The sequence below is a fragment of the Terrapene carolina genome, unplaced genomic scaffold (genome assembly GCF_002925995.2).
Source record: "Terrapene carolina triunguis isolate 2854851 unplaced genomic scaffold, T_m_triunguis-2.0 Scaffold67, whole genome shotgun sequence".
NCBI classification, from domain to species: domain Eukaryota; kingdom Metazoa; phylum Chordata; order Testudines; family Emydidae; genus Terrapene; species Terrapene triunguis.
In genome coordinates this window covers 31,816,138-31,834,620 of record NW_020664418.1, presented here as the reverse complement: position 1 = coordinate 31,834,620, position 18,483 = coordinate 31,816,138, and the positions used below count along the sequence as shown (strand labels likewise).

General features: G+C 46.0%; 1 protein-coding gene across 8 annotated transcripts in view; it reads right to left on the bottom strand.

Moving 5' to 3' along the window:
* SEMA6D (semaphorin 6D) overlaps positions 1 to 6,471 on the bottom strand; it is a 36,620-nt gene extending 30,149 nt beyond the window's left edge. For all 8 annotated transcript variants that reach the window (XM_024200715.3, XM_024200777.3, XM_024200758.3 and 5 more), the window contains exon 1: positions 6,224 to 6,471. The gene's annotated coding sequence lies outside the window, so the exon portion shown is untranslated. The remainder of the gene's footprint in view (positions 1 to 6,223) is intronic.
* Positions 6,472 to 18,483: the final 12,012 nt, after the last annotated feature.

The window sequence follows — 18,483 nt, the reverse complement described above, 5'->3', positions numbered from 1 at the left end:
TTCTGACTCTATGTGTGTGTCACAGTACATAGTGGAGTAGCAGCAACACAGTCTGTCCATGTGGTGATATTCCTAGGGCCTGAATAACACTGGTGCCAATAAACATCCTTGGGAAAAGGGACCAGAGCACACTATGGATCTTCGCATGCCAATATGGGGGAGGTGAAGCTCAATAAGGCTCTAATGCAGAGATGCTTTTAGAAAAGTGAGATAAGTACCATTTGTTTTAATGACACTGTAAACTCTGAGGGGAATCCTACCAATGGGAGGGCCTGGGACATGATCTTGCACATTACTACTACTCAAGATACTACAAGAGGGATGTTGTCTCAGTTATTTCATCTGAAGAAAAGAGATGAACTGTATGGCTTGTGTTTACGAAAAACCTGTACAGAAATGGCAGAAAATAATATTATTCAGTAATTAGCCATTATTCAAGAAAAATATATGTTTGTAAACATGACCTCTGTAATATTACCAGGGTCAGACAGACCAAGGGCAATCTGCTGTGTAAGTGTATAAATCAAAGCTGTCTAGGGACTGATTTAATTTACAATGTTCTTCAACATTCTGGACAGAAAAATGTCACTCGCTTGCTTAAATCCTGTGCTCCTCCCCTTTTTCCACTTTCTCCCTCCCTCCCCCCATTTTTTGATAACACTTCTTGACCTCCCTACTTCTTGAAAGTCATGGATTTCCACCAAGAGACAACGTGTTAGACCAGGGGTCGGCAACGTTCGGCACGCGGCTCGCCAGGGTAAGCACCCTGGCGGGCCGGGCCAGTTTTATTTACCTGCTGACACGGCAGGTTCGGCCGATCGCAGCCCCCACTGGCCGCGGTTCGCCGTCCCGGGCCAATGGGGGCGGCGAGAAGCTGCGGCCAGCACATTGCTCACCTGCGCCGCTTCTCGCCGCCCCCATTGGCCTGGGACGGCGAACCGCAGCCAGTGGGGGCCACAATCGGCCGAACCTGCCGCGTCAGCAGGTAAATAAAACTGGCCCGGCCCGCCAGGGTGCTTACCCTGGCGAGCCGCGTGCCGAACGTTGCCGACCCCTGTGTTAGACCAACTTGTTTGAATTATGCTAACACCCCAACAAGTAAGATTACAATAGAGCCCTGACTGTATTCACTTGCTGGTTACCTGGCTTTCTTAGCACAATTCAGGAGTAAAGCAATAAATACTGGAATTTATGTAGTTCTTTTATATTAAGTATCTAAATCTGCAAAACAAACTGAGAAAAGCATCTGTTGAAACTATTAGATTCTGGGCACTAATTCTGCTAAATCACATGTTTCCCGTTGTGGAAGGAAAAGAGCTTTTGCAATAACATGTAGAATACATGGAATAATTCTTCTCTTTCTTTCTGTGCTCTTTGGCAGTTTGACTGGCTGAGTCAAAGCAAGTTCTGTTCCTTTATCTTTTTTCAAAATATGCCATAATCTCCAAATTGAAACCAAGTAGGATTTGAATAAAATGTTCTCACTCAAGTAATAATTGAATTAATAATCACCCTCTAAGCAACAGATTGCGATCCTGAAGCCAGATTTTTTAAAATTGTCCATTGGTGCCTTCTCTTTCAAGCGACCATTTTGTGACTTTTCTGCAGGTGTGGCCACTGAGCTGCCTCAGGGCAAGGCCAAACCTGCCAAACAAAAGAAACTTCATGTTCTGGATGTTAACTTTAGTTACCATAGCCAGACAATGCTGCCAGTGGTATGGAAGACAAAATTGCTGTAGCCAGCTGTGCTGTTCACAGTCGGATGGTTTCTGTGTAGCTCCAAATGGTTATGAAGGCAGTAGTCTGTTGTGGCCAAGGACAGAATGATGGATGATCTACACACAGTACCCAAGTAGAAAGAATGGCAGAAGTTCACTTCAGGGTTGTTAAAATGCTAATCTAGGTTAGTTAACAAAAGCCTAATGGAACAGAAAAGTTAGGGAAATAAACACACCTCATATGTTACATATGTACACTCCAGATTTGATCTCTCTAGTTAGACAAACATTTGCCTTTGGAAGTTAGACAATTTAACAGTTTTGAATAAACTGAATCAACTTTTGTTATTAGCTGTACTATAATTACTGTCAAGGCATGACAAGGGAAAGTGGACTAAGGCAGACAACACACTCAGCTATTGAAAACAGCATCATAAGGCTAGCAATATGATTTTCACTGAACATTTCTTTCATGTGACATGAGAACTTGAACTTGAAGCTGGCAGCTATTCACAGAACAAGTAACAAACTGCAGCAAGCTTATCTGATGCATAAAAAGAGATAATCTGTTCTAACAGCAGTTTTGATTAGATCAACATTTGAACCGTTTTAATTACACGGCTTGTATTACCCAATGCAAATATTATGCCTTCCATCTTTTCCTTAACTGTTCCTGGAACAAATTTTTAATTTATCCAATAGCAGGATATATGTTTACATTTCTTACTAGAATTATAGTATGTGATCACCCTCTTATTTTCTTATTTAGTTGCTAAGCAAGAAATAGGGCAGCCCCCCGCCCAAATCTCCTGTATTTATTAATCAAAGCAAAAAACCAAAAATGTTTGTTGGACAATATTAGGGACCAGCTGTGCAATAAACAAATAATGCAAGTATTTCCTTGGTCTTACGAGGCAAAGACAAAAATTGAAGCAAAGCTACTTTTTATCATTTTACTCACTATAACATGCATGGTAAGAACTGGCCATATCCACATATGCTCTTCATGTGATTTCTTGCTGGAGATTTTTTGTTTGTTTTTCAGAAAGAAGAGTAACCAAGCCATTTTCAATATGTCTATAAAAGGGGGCCTTAGCCTACTTCTATTGAAGCCAATGGCAAAACTCCTATTGCCTTCAATGTGAGCAAGACCCATTCCTGTGTTAAGTGCAGTAATTTAAAACATGTATGTAATCAGACCAGCAGTTGTGACAATTAGTCATATCTACATGGAGCCTTGTAGTTTAAGATTTTTAAGTGATTTTTTACTACTATTTCTTTACCATCCTGTATCTCATTTGATGGTACATATCTGAGCTCGAACCTATTTAGACACAGTGAATTGGACACATAATTAAGCATTCTCTCTAAATGTGTGAACTTCATAAGACTAGATCGAAGTTCTAGCAGTTCCAAGGGCTAAAGTGTTTGCTGCCACACTCATAACAAATCAGCCATACAAAACAGGCAGAAATGTTAGATGGTCCAGCTAAAAGGGCATCAATGATTGAAACAAATGCAGCCACACAGCTGGCTTGTGGAGCTGTGACAAGGCTGGTCACTGTATTCCTAGCACACCCTCCTGCATCACACAAAGCATGTTTAGATGATGATGATATCTTTGTTGCGTCCCTAGCAGAAATGAACAGAGATAGTGACAGACTGCAGGATATGAAGGAGAATGGTAGTTCAATGTAACTAAAGATGCAGATGAAAGTGAGCAGCCTGTTAAATAACCCAATTTAAAGCCTCTGGGTTACAGTTTTGGCTATCCTTTGAAAACAAATTCAATCTACTTAATTTAAAAATGATAGTAAATTCCTAATGCAAACTCTTTCTTTCCATTTTTAAAACAGCTGAGTATATTAGTTCCTATAAAAAGTGTTAAAGTTTATGATTATATAGAGAAAAAAATCACAGGGCTCATCTGGCAATTTCTATTTGTCCAAGCCAGAGTAAATGTTTATACAATATCTGCCAACATAACAGAATATGCCTGTCACTCACTACATTAAACATGATTGTATACAGCTTAATTTACTGAATTAGATATATACACATTTGAGGTGGATAGATTTTTATAGCATGAATAAAGCCGAATAAAAGCCTTTTGCCACTACAGAGCTAGTACAGCCTCATAGTGAGCTTCCAGACTTCTCAAGAATATAAAGAAGGAATCTTGGAAAAATCCTCTATAAAAGGATTTTCATGAGAGTGATACACAAGTATTAAAAAGCCTCTGAAGAATTAGGAAGAAATTCCACCAAGACAACAACACTTAGAAGAAGGAAGAATTAATGCCATTACTAAAAGACTTTTATGCTTCTTTGGAACACTAATAACTTAATGCAGAGCTAAAGTTATTCTAGTACCGACATGTTTCCCCCCTGAAAATAACTAAGCAAAATGTCATGGATTTTACGTAAGTCAAAGATGATTAATTTTTCAGTGACAGTTCTTTGCTGCAAATTCTCTATATTGTTCGCTGGGATTGTGTGGGGCGTACATATAAACTAGAATACAGATTGCATAGTAAGTACTACATCTGTATACATTACCAACAGTCACATTACTGCTGACACATGCCTGAGTAAGTACATTCGTCTGCATATATGTGCGTGTGTATGTAGCTATTTTATACACTGAGGTCCAAATTTTGCTTGGGGGTTTCTCATAGACCTAAACTAGCAGAATTTGACCAACACTATTAAACAATTTGGAGACCAGAGAACCTCTATGTCCTCTACTTTACTGAAGTGCTATATTCATGCTACACACTTGGAACTATAGTGTTTTGAATTAATGAAATTCAGAAGCTTAAAGCATTTAATTGCATTTTCCAGTCATATGATATGTTTATATAGAAGAGACATAAAATACAAAACACGACAGGGCATTTGAAAAAGATCCCTTTCAAAACACAGGAATAATCTCCACCTAGAAATAGCTGTGCACCCTTTCATTTCTATCCAGGTTTTATAAATAATAAAGGCAGCTGCAACCCATTTCTAATTACTCTGTATAAGCTGCGGTACCAGTTGCTGCGGAGCCGAAACAAAGTTTCGCCACTTTACACTTAAACAAAACATTGCTGTCATCAGGCGAGCAGGGTGAAAGGGTTAAGATATTCCTGCCATTGCAAAGGGATAATGCAGAATTGACTCTCTTATTTGTTTCCATCCATAATTGATGGTAGCTTGAAATATAGCTCCCTCTGGCTCCCAACGCGTGACTAGTACCGACTACTGGAGGAACCACGACGGTTCGGCCAAGATTATCCAATAAATGATTTCTAACGGGGGACAGAGGGGCCTGATCCGGCTCCGGCGGGAGCAGCAGACGGGAGCTGCCACGCAGAGGAATTTCCCAGGCTGGCAGCACGTTCAGGGCTCACTGGCGCTGCATGCCCCATTCAGTCAGGAAGCTCGCAGCCTGCTCGCCCAGGCGTGGCAAGCGCTCTCCCATAGGTGCTGGAACTAGGGGTGGTGGGTGCTCCTGCACCCCCTGGCTTGACGTGGGTTCCATTATCTCCGGGGTTTACAGGTTGGTTCAATGGCTCTCAGCACCCCCCCCCCCACCCCCATACACATTGTTCTGCACCCCGTGCTCTCCTGAATTCAAGAGCGGCTGGTTAATTCACATGAAACCTCAAAGCCACTTAAAGTGCCCAGGGAGGGGAGCAGGAGCGGCGGCGCCAGGGGCAGCGCAGGCTGCCTGGCATTGGCAGGACACGCGAGGTAGTGCTGGGGAGCGGTGGGGGAACCATGCAGCGGGGCACCGCGGCAGGAGTAACAGGTAGTTCCTATTTCTGCCCCCGTCCCAGCGCGCTGCTCCCCCCCGTGGCTGTGCAGCGGGCGAGGCTGGGACTATGGGCAGCTGGAGCCGGGGAGCTCCAGGGTCCCCACGGCAGGATGGCTGCTAAGGGCTCTCCCTGGCCGGTGCCTCCTGCCAGGCTTCCCCATCCCACTAGGCGCAGCGCGGGCTGGCACAGCCGGGGGAGGCGTTCAAAACAAACCCTCCCCAGCACACCCCGCAGCTGTCCGGAGGGCCCCGCTGTTACAGCCCAGCCCTGATCAGTTCCAATGGCCTCTAGACGGCACCTCCCCGCCGGCCTCGGACCCACCTACCTTTGCCCAAAATAAACACCAGTAGGCTCCTGAGACCAACTTGCGCGTCGCAGCCCGGGGATGCAGCCTCTAACGCAAATGCAATCACCGTGCAAACGGGGAAGGGATCGGCACCGTCCCTGCAAACGCTGGGAAGTTTGTACCCTCTCTCCTGTCTCCTCCTCGCCCCCTTCCTCCTCCCCGGTCACGCAGAGTCGGCAACAAGCAAGTAAAAATAACCTTTGCTCAGACTATTTTTGTCCCTTACACGCCAGCCTGGCAATGCGCACTGCAAAACTAGCCTGGGCACTGTGCAGCCAGCCAAGGCACTAGATGCGGCTGCTGCCGCGACTCAGCCTCAGGTCTGCCAGCGCTAAGGGTTGCAAATGAAGCTCTTACCTCATAAGGGAAGGAGGAAAGCAAGCCTGGGAGAGCGCTACAGCAAAACCCAAATCCGGAGGCTAGCTTCGGGCTGCTCCAGCGTAATCCTGAAACTCGCCAGCTCTAGGAGCGCCGGGACAAACCGGGAGCAAAACAAACGCGAGCACAGCAAATGGTGTAATTCGATCCATCTCCAGTCAATCCATCAAGAGAGGCTCCTTCCCTCCCAACAATCAGGCGGCTGGAGCCTAGGGTCCCACCCCCCTAGGCTCGGAGAGGCAGGCAGGCTTGGGCTGATCGCCCTCACTGGCTGCTGTTGCTGAGGCCCCCAGCGCTGGGTGACCCTTCAGTGGCCTCTCCTCCTCCTCAGCCTCCCACCTCCCAGGAGCTGCTACACCAGCTCCAAGCACCTCAGCCACACTGGCTAGCTGTGTGCAGCGGTCATGAAGGAGCCTGCTCTCTCCCGCTCCCCCCCCCCCGCCTTTATTATGCAGGGCTTATTTCAGACATCCTGAGGACAAACAACTGCTGCCAAAAGGATCTGCATGCACAGTCTTTCAGCAAAGTTCAGCCTTAGTTTTTCTTGGTCAGGCAATTTCTTGCCTCCCCATCACACCACCACTTTAGAACCTCTAAGGGAAACAGCTGGGAAGAGGCAATCAAACAGCATTTTATCTTTGTGTGTGTGTACACACAGGCACTCTTATGTCTACTTTGAAGGAAAGCCATTCAGTCCAGTATAATTTTGCAGACTAATGAAAGTCAGTTTTACAGTGAAAGAGGAGGAGAAAGGGAGAAAAAAAGAGATGTCCTTGAAGTGACATCATTTTAAGTAGCCCATCATCAGCAGAAAAAATGTCATATATTCAGAAACAAAGGTTTTAATCTTAGAAATTAATTCCAGGAGTCAGCTATTATTTATTAATTTTCAGATGGACTATGAATCACTTAAAGCCTAAAATGGCATGAAAGACTTTGGGGGCTCCTTGGGAAAAAAAGAAAGAAAAGAAAAAAAATGATTGCACACCAAACTTTATCATCTGTGCTTTCTTTTATGGTGGGAAAACAGAATTTCATCTTTAAAATAATTCACAGCTTGTCACTGGGAAAGCATTCGAGTTACTCAAGCTTTAGAACCTGCTCCTGTATTTTTCACTTCATGAATCTGATGAAGTGGGTTCTAGCCCACGAAAGCTTATGCCCAAATAAATTTGTTAGTCTCTAAGGTGCCACAAGGACTCCTCGTTGTTTTTGCTGATACAGACTAACACGGCTGTGACGGGTTGGATCACAGAAACCCCCTTGGGAGCTGCCAACTGATGTGCCAAGATTACCCCTGCTACTATTTTCCTTGCCAGCTCAAGACTCCAGCACCCTGACTTGCTGAGCCAGACACTCCCGTCTGCTCCAACACAGATCCAGGGTCGGAATTACTTGCCCCAAAGCTGCAGGTTTACCCAGGGCCAGCTCCAGGCACCAGGCACCCAAGCTGGTGCTTGGGGCGGGACCTGGAGGGGGGCGGCGCGGCGCTCCGGCCGCCGGGGAGAGCGGGGCCACAGCCGGGCTCGCCACCCTCCCCCCGGCGCTCTGGCCACCGGGGGAGGGAGAGCCGAGCCCCCGCCGGGGCTCGCCGCCCTGCCCCCGGCGCTCTGGCCGCCTGGGTGGGGGGGAGAGCCGAGCCCCCGCCGGGGCTCTCCCCACCACCCAGGCGGCCAGAGCACCGGGGGCAGGGCAGCGAGCCCCAGCTGGGGCTTGCCGCCGGGGGGGGGGAGAGCCAAGCCCCCGCCGGGGCTCACCGCCCTCCTCCCAGGGCTCCGGCCGCCCTCCCCCCGGCCCCCGCAAAAAAGCCTCCGGCCGCCCCCCCCCCCCCCCCCCCCCGGCTCCGGCCGGAGGCTTTTTTGCCTGGGGCGGCAAAAAAGCCAGAGCCGGCCCTGGGTTTACCTGAAAACAGCTCACAGAAGTGTGTTTGTCTTTAGCACTCAGATGCCCAATTCCCAATGGGGTCTAAACCCAGATGAATCCATTTTACCCTGTATAAATCTTATGCAGAGTAAACTCATAAATTGTTCGCCCTCTATAACACTGATAGAGAGATATGCACAGTTGTTTGCTCCCACAGGTATTAATACATACTCTGAGTTCATTACTAAGTAAAAAGTGATTTTATTAAATACAGAAGGTAGGATTTAAGTGGTTCCAAGTAGTAACAGACAGAACAAAGTAAGTCACACAAGCAAAATAAAATGAAATGCACAAATCTATGTCTAATCAAACACTGAATACAGATAAGATCCTCACCAGTTCCAGAATGCTCCCTTTTACAGGCTAATCTCCTTTTAGCCTGGGTCCAGCAATCACTCACACCCCCTGTAGTTACTGTCCTTTTTTTCCAGTTTCCGTCCAGTATTCTGGGGGGTGCAGAGGCTCCTTCTTTAGCCAGCTGAAGACCAAATGGAGGGCTCTCCCACAGATTTAAATAGACTTTCTCTTGTGGGTGGAGACCCCCCCCCTCCTCACTCCTATGCAAAGTCCAGCTCCAAGATGGAGTTCCTGAGTCACCTAGGCAAGTCACATGTCCCTGCATGACTCAGTCTTTACAGGCCGAAGCCATTGTCCACATGGTATCTTGTATGTCTCCAGGAAGACTTCTTATGTGGATTGGAGCATTCCAAGATGCATTGTTCCCCAAGTGCTTCCTGATCAGGTACTTAGCCTTGCGAATTCCTTCCTAAAGAAGCTGACCAAATGTCTCACAAAGCTTACATAGGCCTTGGCTACACTTGCAGATGTACAGCACTGTGAGTTAAACCTGACTTCGTGCAGCTGAGTAGGGAAAGCACTGCAGTCTGTCCACACTGACAGCTGCCCAGCGCACTGTCGTGGCCACATTTGCGGCAATTGCAGCGCTATTGGGAGCACTGCATTATGGGCAGCTATCCCACAGAGCACCTCTTCCCATTCTGGCGCCGTGGGTTGTGGGAAGGGGGCGTGGGTGCGGGGGATTCTGGGTCCTGTTCCAACGCCCCGTGATGCATCGCTTCACATCCCAGAAATCCCTTTGTTTCCGTCCACCTTTGGCGCCATCTTTCAACGGTTTCTGTGCAGCGCGCTCTGTCTGCGGGAAATGGAGCCGTAACTGCTGAGGCATATGCTGACGAGTCTCGCCAGCACGTCACATTTGGCTGTCAAACTATTCCTTAAGATCCAAAGTGAAAGTGAGAGTGAGGAGTCCGACGATGCTATCGAGCCGGGTAACGCGTACGACATGAAATTGCTTGTGGCATTCATGGACATGCTCAGCACCGTGGAATGCCGCTTTTGGGCTCGGAAAACAAGCACCGAGTGGTGGGATCACATCGTCATGGAAGTCTGGGATGACGAGCAGTGGCTGCAGAACTTTCGGATGAGAAAAGCCACTTTCATGGGACTGTGTGAGGAGCTCGCTCCCACCCTGCGGCGCAAGGACACGAGATTGAGAGCTGCCCTGACAGTGGAGAAGCGGGTGGCTATTGCAATCTGGAAGCTGGCAACTCCAGACAGCTACCGGTCGGTCGCAAACCAGTTTGGAGTGGGAAAGTCGACCGTTGGAATCGTGTTGATGCAAGTTTGTAAGGCCATTAATCGCATCCTACTCAGAAGAACCGTGACTCTGGGTAACGTGCAGGAAATAGTTGATGGCTTTGCACAAATGGGGTTCCCTAACTGTGGAGGGGCGATAGATGGGATGCACATTCCTATTCTGGCACCACGCCACCTAGGATCCGAGTACGTTAATCAGAAGGGGTATTTCTCTATGGTTCTCCAGGCGCTTGTGGATCACCGTGGGCATTTCATTGACATTAACACAGACTGGCCCGGAAAGGTGCATGACGCACGCATCTTTCAGAACACTTGGCTGTTCAGGAAGATGCAGGCCGGGACTTTTTTCCCAGAGCGGAAGATCACGGTAGGGGAAGTTGAAATGCCCATTGTGATCCTTGGAGATCCTGCTTACCCGTTAATGCCGTGGCTCATGAAACCCTACACAGGGAGCCTTGACAGCAGCAAGGAACGGTTCAACTACAGGCTGAGCCGGTGCCGAATGACTGTGGAGTGTGCCTTTGGCCGTTTAAAGGCCCGCTGGCGATCTCTGTATGGGAAGCTGGACTTGGCCGAAAACAGCATCCCCGCGGTTATATCCGCGTGCTGTGCCCTCCATAATATTTGTGAAGGGAAGGGTGAAAGCTTCACTCAGGCATGGACCTCTGAGGTTCAACACGTAGAGGCTGAATTTGCACAGCCAGAGAGCAGGGCTATTACAGGGGCCCAGCGCGGGGCTGCAAGGATTAGGGATGCCTTGAGGGAGCAATTTGAGGCTGAAAATCAGCAGTGCTATCTGGTGCCCTGCACAGAAGTGAAGTGCAGTAGTTCCAATCTTTAGGAATCAGTGTTTGCTAAGCAGACAAGCAGACTTGCAGTGCCTGTTTATTTCCTGGGCTAAGGAGTCTTTTACTTTATGCAATAATAAAGAATGTTTTCAAAGCCAAAAAATCCATTTATTGAAAAGAAAAAAAAATTATTTATTGAAAAGAAACAAGGGGGTGGAGTGGGAAACGGTACAATCACAGATTCGCGTATGTCCTGTCTGGTGTGCTGTGCAGTGAGTGCTGCACTTCAGGATAGCTATACTGCATGGTGATGGGGGTTGAGTGCAGAGAGTAAGGGTCGTGGTTTTCAGGGCTGGGTGGTGAAGATACTGGTGTTGGAGGCAGCGGGTGGCGTGAAGAACACGGAAGTTGGGGAAAGTGGGTTGGAGGTGACAGTGGGGCACAACGGAAAGAGTTTTGGGACAAGGGCTGTGGGGGGGGGTGGCGTTTGCGTTTGCGGTACTGCTCCTCTTTCTGCATGGCTACGAGCTCCGGGATAGCATCTGCTTGGTGCTCCAGGATGCTTATGAGCCGATCCGTGCTTTGCTGCTGGTGCTCGGTGCTTTGCCGCCGGTGCGCTGCATTTTCCTGGCAGATCCTGCTTTCTCTCTCCCTCCAGTTCTGTGCTTTCTCATTCTCTTTAATAGATTGCCGCATCACTTCTTGCAGCATGTCTTCTTTGCTTTTTCGCGGTCTCTTCCTGTGTCTTTGCAGTCCCTGAGCAGGTGATAAGAGGGACGGCTGAGGTCTCAAGGTTGATGGAGCTGTATAGGCAAAATGCAACATTTAACAGAGGCAGCATTGTTTATACCAGACAGAGTACTGATTCCCCCCGCACTTAAGGAGTAGAAAACACACAGGGTCTACACAATAGCATAATTTTCCCGTCCGAAACAGAGCACACATATCCCACGGGAGCCTCAAAATGGTGAGTAAGGGGGACTGATTTTCAGGGCTGCACTGTCCTCTGGGTTTCTGTGCCTTGGGGAGAGCCAACAGCTTCAGGGGGCACCTACACTGAACACTGTCCCAACATTTTCCACAGGAGTTCATCCTGGACGATATCTCGCTGCTGAGGGTGACCTGGGAAGCAAGGGAGGGTCTTCTACTGCAATGCGGCTTCCGCCCTGGCCCATATGCAGCTTGCCTGTGTGCAGCAATGGTCCCCCCGCCCCTCGCAGCACAGTGGCGTGGACACGTTAGCCTGGCTGGGACAAGGACCACGGTGGCTCTCCCGATAAACCTGCGCAAGCGCATTGCACACGTTCTGGATGAGACATTTGAGGAGATTACTGAGGCCGATTACCGCGATGTGATAAACCACATCAATGCACTATTCCGCATCTAGGCATGCATGTCTAACCCTCCTCTCCCAAAGAGCCCGCACCGAAAAAATTCCTTCCCAAAAAAAAACCGCTTACCGGGAACCTGCTCTTCTGTTTGTCCTCCACCAAGTACCGGCCGCTGCAACTGGCTACCTTCCTCCTGGCTCGAGAAGAGCTCCTGGCTGCATGGCTCCAGGGATTCCGGGGTGTCTCCATCCGGCCCACCACCATCACTCCTGTTTTCCTCCTCCTCCTCCCCCACACTGGCTCTGAAGTGTCCATGGTGGTGCTCGGAGTGGAGGTGGGGTTAACCCCAAGTATCGCATCCAGCTGTTTGTAGAATCGGCAGGTCGCGGGGGGAGCACCTGAGCGGCCGTTTGCGTCGCGGGCTTTGCGGTAGGCACTCCGCAGCTCCTTCACTTTAATCCTGCACTGCGGGGCGTCCCGGTCATGGCCCCTTTCCATCATGTCCTTTGATACCTTCCCGAAGGTATCGTAATTTCTACAGCTGGAGTGCAGCTGGGACTGTACAGCTTCCTCCCCCCAAACACTGATGAGGTCCAGCAACTCGCCATTGCTCCATGCTGGGGCTCGCTTGGCACGTGGAGGCATGGTCACCTGGAAAGATTCGCTGATAGCACTCCACACCACGCCGGGCTGAGCAAACAGGAAGGGGATTTTTAAAATTCCCGGGGAATGTAAAGGGTGGGTCACATGGTTGGTTACCTGAGGCCAGGGCAGTAGAGTTTGAACTGATGACCAGAGTGGCTAGAACAGGCATTGTGGGATACTGCCGAATAATTCTGGAGGCCATTCACAGCGCATTGGGTGGCCACAGTGGCGCTGCAGCACTGCAGCAGCAGCGCAATACTCGCTATTCCTCTCGGGGAGGTGGAGTACATGCAGCGCTGCAACCACGGAGATACAGCGCTGCAAATGCCTTGCCAGTGTGGACGGGGAGTGAGTTACAGTGCTGGGGGCTGCTTTACAGTGCTGTAACTCACAAGTGTAGCCAAGGCCTTAGAAACCAAGCAAGTATACAGCCCACATTCTTAACCTCAAGTAGAAAATGATATATGTGTACAAATAGGATGAATAGATATAGTAGACCATAACCTTTACAGAGATATGTTACATGGCACAGGCAGCACAAAACATATTCCAGTTATGTCATACATACATTTATAAGCACCCCTCCCATAAAGCCTTATGGGGTACACCGTCACAACGGCTACCACTCTGAAACCCATACCCCAATTGGTGCACCTAAACTTGTGAAACTGAACAACAGTAAATACCCTGCGGGTTGTTGCTGAACTGCCCTTCCCCTAATTTTTTTTCCCTCACAGAACTTGTGAGTAGGTGCTATTTACAATGAAGAAATATGCTGGACTGATCCTGCAAGTCTGTACTCAGCCAAAACTCACATTGCCTTCACAGTGGGAGTTTTGCATGTTGAGAACCAAGTAAATTAAGTAAAGACTATAGGATTTGGCCCACAGTAAATTCTCTTCAGTGACTGTTCCAAAAAACTCTCAGTCATGGGAATAGGACATTTCTGGCAAATCAATCCTTTGTCTGTTTCACTCTGATGTTCTCTGGTGGCGACAGGCTGAGAGCTACATCATTGCAGGCTTCTTTACAGCAGACATTCAGCATAGCTATTTTGTTACCCAGAAGCTTTTGCCTGTTTAGAGGTGTAAGGACATGCTTTATTTTCTGCTTTGAGGGAACAACTCTATGCTGCAGGCATTAAAATTTTCACACTGACTGAAGGTGCTGGGATGGTGACTGTTGGCTTGATTAGGAATCAAATTGCAAACCTGAGGGCAGAGAAAGCTTATAGTGTGCAATGTGACTGCATCACGGAGAAGGATTCAGTTCACTAAATATCTCTGCAGTCTTTATACTCAGAAGCATATACTCTGCACAGAGCCTCTATTCTCTCATTTTACAGAACTTTCATACTCCTATATGCAGGCTGCCCATGCCAAAAAAATAAAACTGGGCATGGGGTAAGTCTGCCTGTTCTCTGCATGTCCTACAGCAGTTCTTACTAGTAAAACTGCAGTCCATGAGGGCATACCAGTATTTTCATACTGAACCTCATTCTTCAAGGGTTTTGTAATTGATCCTTAAAAATTTACCTAGCACTGAAATTTAGGATTACCGCAGCAGTAGGTTCCATGGGAAGTCTAGCACACCCACCAACACTAGCCTTGTGCTGTCTGCATGCTCCCCATCTCAGGTGAGCAAAGGGGGAGGAAGCCTCCTTGTGATCTGTTTCCCCACTCACAATCTGGCCCTTAACATTCCAGATATCAGCATGGGAGACCAATCAGAGAATGCTCATATAATTTTAAAAGAGATTTCAGTTTAACACATGGCATTTTGGAGGATTTTGGTACACAATGTAGACTAGAATCTTAGGTTTATTTTAAAATATTAAATACAGTGCTTTATTAAAGTTTGAAACCTGCTGTTGTGCATGCGTAGTAACCACTTTAAATAAGGATTTTAACTATGCACATTTATTGTAAATGCACAATTCAGTAAGGGAATTATACAGTGATTGGTTTTAACACAAACATATGCAGGATCCTATTGACATGATAAACCATCAGTAACATGTGCAGAAAAGCTCCTTAAATCCTCATTGACACAACAGATCACTATTGTGTCAATAGTGTGCGTAATAAAAGGAGCATTGTCAAGATATCTAGTCCTTAACTTTGCTTTATCCTAATACTTGTTCCTCATTGTAACTCTGAACCTTTGGATTCTGCCAACATATTTCTTTTTGCAAATACATTAATGGAATTAAAAGAAACAAGACTTTTAGGTGTTAATTACCTCTAGAATGATTGAGTTGTAAAAGAAACACATTAGTGGAATCTGGTAGTAAAGAGATACAATCAAATGGTCTGAAAACAGGACTGAGAGCCAGGGATGCCTGAATTCTAAACCTAGGCCTGACAGTGATTTCCACTCAGATCCTGAAGAAGTGAGTTAGGCCCAGATCCTCAAAGGTATTAGATGCTTAACTTCCACTGGATCTGGGCCTTAATCTCTTTGACTTAGTTTCCCTAGCTACAAAATGGAAATAATAGTGTTCACTCATATTATCTCACAGGGGCATCTTGCAGATTCATAGTTTTATGTCTTCTAAAGCACTTTTCATCATCAAAGTGCTTTATAGAGATAAGCATCATCACTATCGTTATACAATTTATAAAGTATGTTAAATTTGGGGCCAAAATATCCATAGTGTGTATGCTGATATAACAATGACATTCTATTATAGCAATGTTTGGCAAATTGAGCTTTTTGCGTCATTAAAATACTATTAATACAAAGATATTTTTTGTTAAACTAACTATGTTAAATTAATTTAAATTGTTATGTTGAGTCCCAGATGTTCCATTTAATGCTAACTGAGGAAGAAAAAGCAGAAGTCAGGTTCCACTCCACTCTGGTGACGTCAGTGGGCTCACAACCAGAGATGAATTTGTGTATAATTCATTAAAACGGGATCTAAAATTCGATATGGAAATCGCTACTGCAACATATTGGTGGCTGGTTAGAAAGTGGAACTGTACATCATTCTTGCTAATTTGTATATTTGGGATACCAATCTCAGAGCTCATAAGCTTAGCAAGGTTTGCTTGAAAGGTGCGACGCTAAGGAACACCTGCATACTGTGGGAAATGGTGTGGGTAATTCAGGAGGTGTCACTCTACCACAGTGCTGAACCAGCATCGCAGCACATTGCCACAGCAAGATGATGTCCTTTGGATAAGACGTAAAACTGGTGTTTGATGTCTTGTGCTCATTTAAGGACCAATTGCGTTTTCTGTAAGAATAGGGGTGTCACTTATGGTGCCATGGTCAAATCACAATAATGTTACGATTTGATAATGGTTAAATCATCACAGTCACTATGTTTTAACAAAAATATTTACCATGTTTTCTATTATTTTCCTTCAATAAACTCTCCTAATCCAATGCATTTCAAAGGAGTTAGAAGGCATCTCCCTACTGTACAGAACTATTAGAGATGTAATTAATTACCGTGAAGATGTGCACAGTTCTTATTGTATTAACTGCCTTTGAATCATCCTTGCAAAATGAACAGATACATTATGACTTACACTACTATAATAAACAAAGATAAAAAAATGAAATAGATTGTAGTTATTATGACTGCTTGTAATTAGGGCTGACAATTTTAGATTTAAGGTGATATTTAGTGACTAATTCCCAAACCCCCAAAGCAGCGGTAAATAATAGTTTGTACTGATATTAGTTTATACTGATATCCACAAAACATTATTTTCATGCAGCTCTTGGTTTCATGCAGCATTAGCCCCAGTCAATATCACACTGGGGAGCGGTACTAGGGGGCAGGGCTGATAGTCACAGACATGTATATTGAGCACCACATGAATACATGCAGAGCTCTTCAAGGAAAAATGGGTTTTTCATCTGCACTGATTATTAAAGAACCCTCTTCTTGAAGCCTTTCTCTGGATTTTTAAAAGAATACATGCTGAAAATAGGAAGCCCAAACGGTGATATTTCTTCTCTCATCATTGGTACAGGGGTATGGACCTACAGCCTGTAGCTGATAATTACCGGGTGTTCAAGTCCTACCATTTCCTTATACAAAATTAAAAGAGGTTTAATATGCCTGATGGATACTTGAGGAACCTTTCGGTTCCCTTGCTTTAGCCTCCTGTCCCTGTGAATCCACATCACAGCCACCATCCTATTAGTGGCTGACTGTTCAGACCTCCCTTTGGAACACATTAACACCAGGCTTTAATCTGCCAGAGTGGAGCTGCTCTATGCTCAGACTTGAGTGTGCTGCCTATTCAGTGCTCCCAGCTCCTGTTGGATTGGGGAATTTAAGACATGGATTCAAATTCCTCTGCTTGACAGGCAGAGCATTACAAGTTGGCCAGCCACTTTTGTTCCTTGAGTCCTGGATTTCCAATAATGTAAGTCATAAGAGGACTACTTCCAGTTGTGATTTACAGCAATAAACTAGACACACAAATTGCTATTATAAGACTTCTGGGTTATATGGATGCTGGGAAACAAGTATTTATAACAAGTACAGCACCAACAGACAGCAAGCATAAAGGTAGAGATCACAGTTGTATCGCTAAATAGTATCCAATCCACATTGTACATTACCATAGTTCTCCACAACATTAAAAATGGTATTTCCTCACATTTTCTGTAATAACTCCCAGTGTACTACTGCTCAAGAAAAATTATGGGAGAGATTTTTAAGCAATTACAGTTTTCTAAAATATGCCTAATAGACATGTAACATTTTTAGCACCTTCATGATGGTTGTGTTGAAAGTTTTTCTTAAAATGCTTCTGACTGTCAAACTCTCACTTTAAAATCATTGTTCTCCTGTTTTCTATTTTTCTAGCCTGCCTTGTGTCTCCAGATGTGTGGCAGCCTTAGGTGACATACCTGTCATCTCAAAGACATGGGGATAATTTTCTGCTAACATGGATGGGATTTCTGCCATCACCCCCAGCTTGGCAACTGTATTGCATCAATGTCTGAATACACTTACACTATCTAGAAATATAAATAACAAAAGTGCAACAGGGGCTCCAATCTCACATTCCTTACACACCCAAAACAGCCACTGAAAGCTTGGAGTGTGTGCGGCATGCAGGAGAGCCTTATATTGGGATTTTAAAATGATAATCTTGAAATCCACTCTCAGCCTCCAATCTGTCTCTACATCCCCAATCCACTCGATGCAGGCAGATGCAATGTAGTAGTAAGTGTCACAGACTGGAGCCGATGCTGCTGCTGGGGGAGATGAGGCAGGACACAGAGCCCTCGGCGGACAGGATGTCCTGGGGCAGGATGACGGGCTTGCTGTCTCTGGGCTACTCTGTTGGGTATTCGCTTGCTCAGCCTTGCATCTGTCTCTACACCCCCAATCCACTCAATGGGGGCAGATGCAATGTGGAAGTAACAATTAATATAATAAAAGAGAACCACAAATATTTGGTGTTGCACCTGGCCTATTTTCTGTCCTACTCCCCTGCTCAGTCAGTGACTAACAAGAAGGATTCTGCTACTTGCTGGGTGGTGCAGGGCAAGGAATTTCTAGGACCCTCATAGCTGTCTGCAGAGTGAAGATTGCCTCAGTAAAGATGGAGTAAGGCACTGGTCTGTTGTTTGTAAATTCTTTGTATTGTATATTTTAATTATTGCCAAGTGCCTAAAGTGAAGTCTGGGTGCTTAGAAGTCAAAGAGAATAAAATCAATTCAAACAGTGAACATAGCAAGGCCCTAGCATACCCCAGCACTAGTCACAACATTGAGCTTTTTAAAAAAAGTGTATAGAAGCTGGCAAAATAGCTTTTACAAACACCTTTTCCCCTTGAACTTTTTGATTTTAAATGAAGTGCAAAGCAAACATTCTTTCAAGAAATTTTCTGTCTTGGCATTCCCTTGCAAAGAAAGCTGCAGTGGTAAAAACGACATAATTCCTAATCATTTAAAAAGA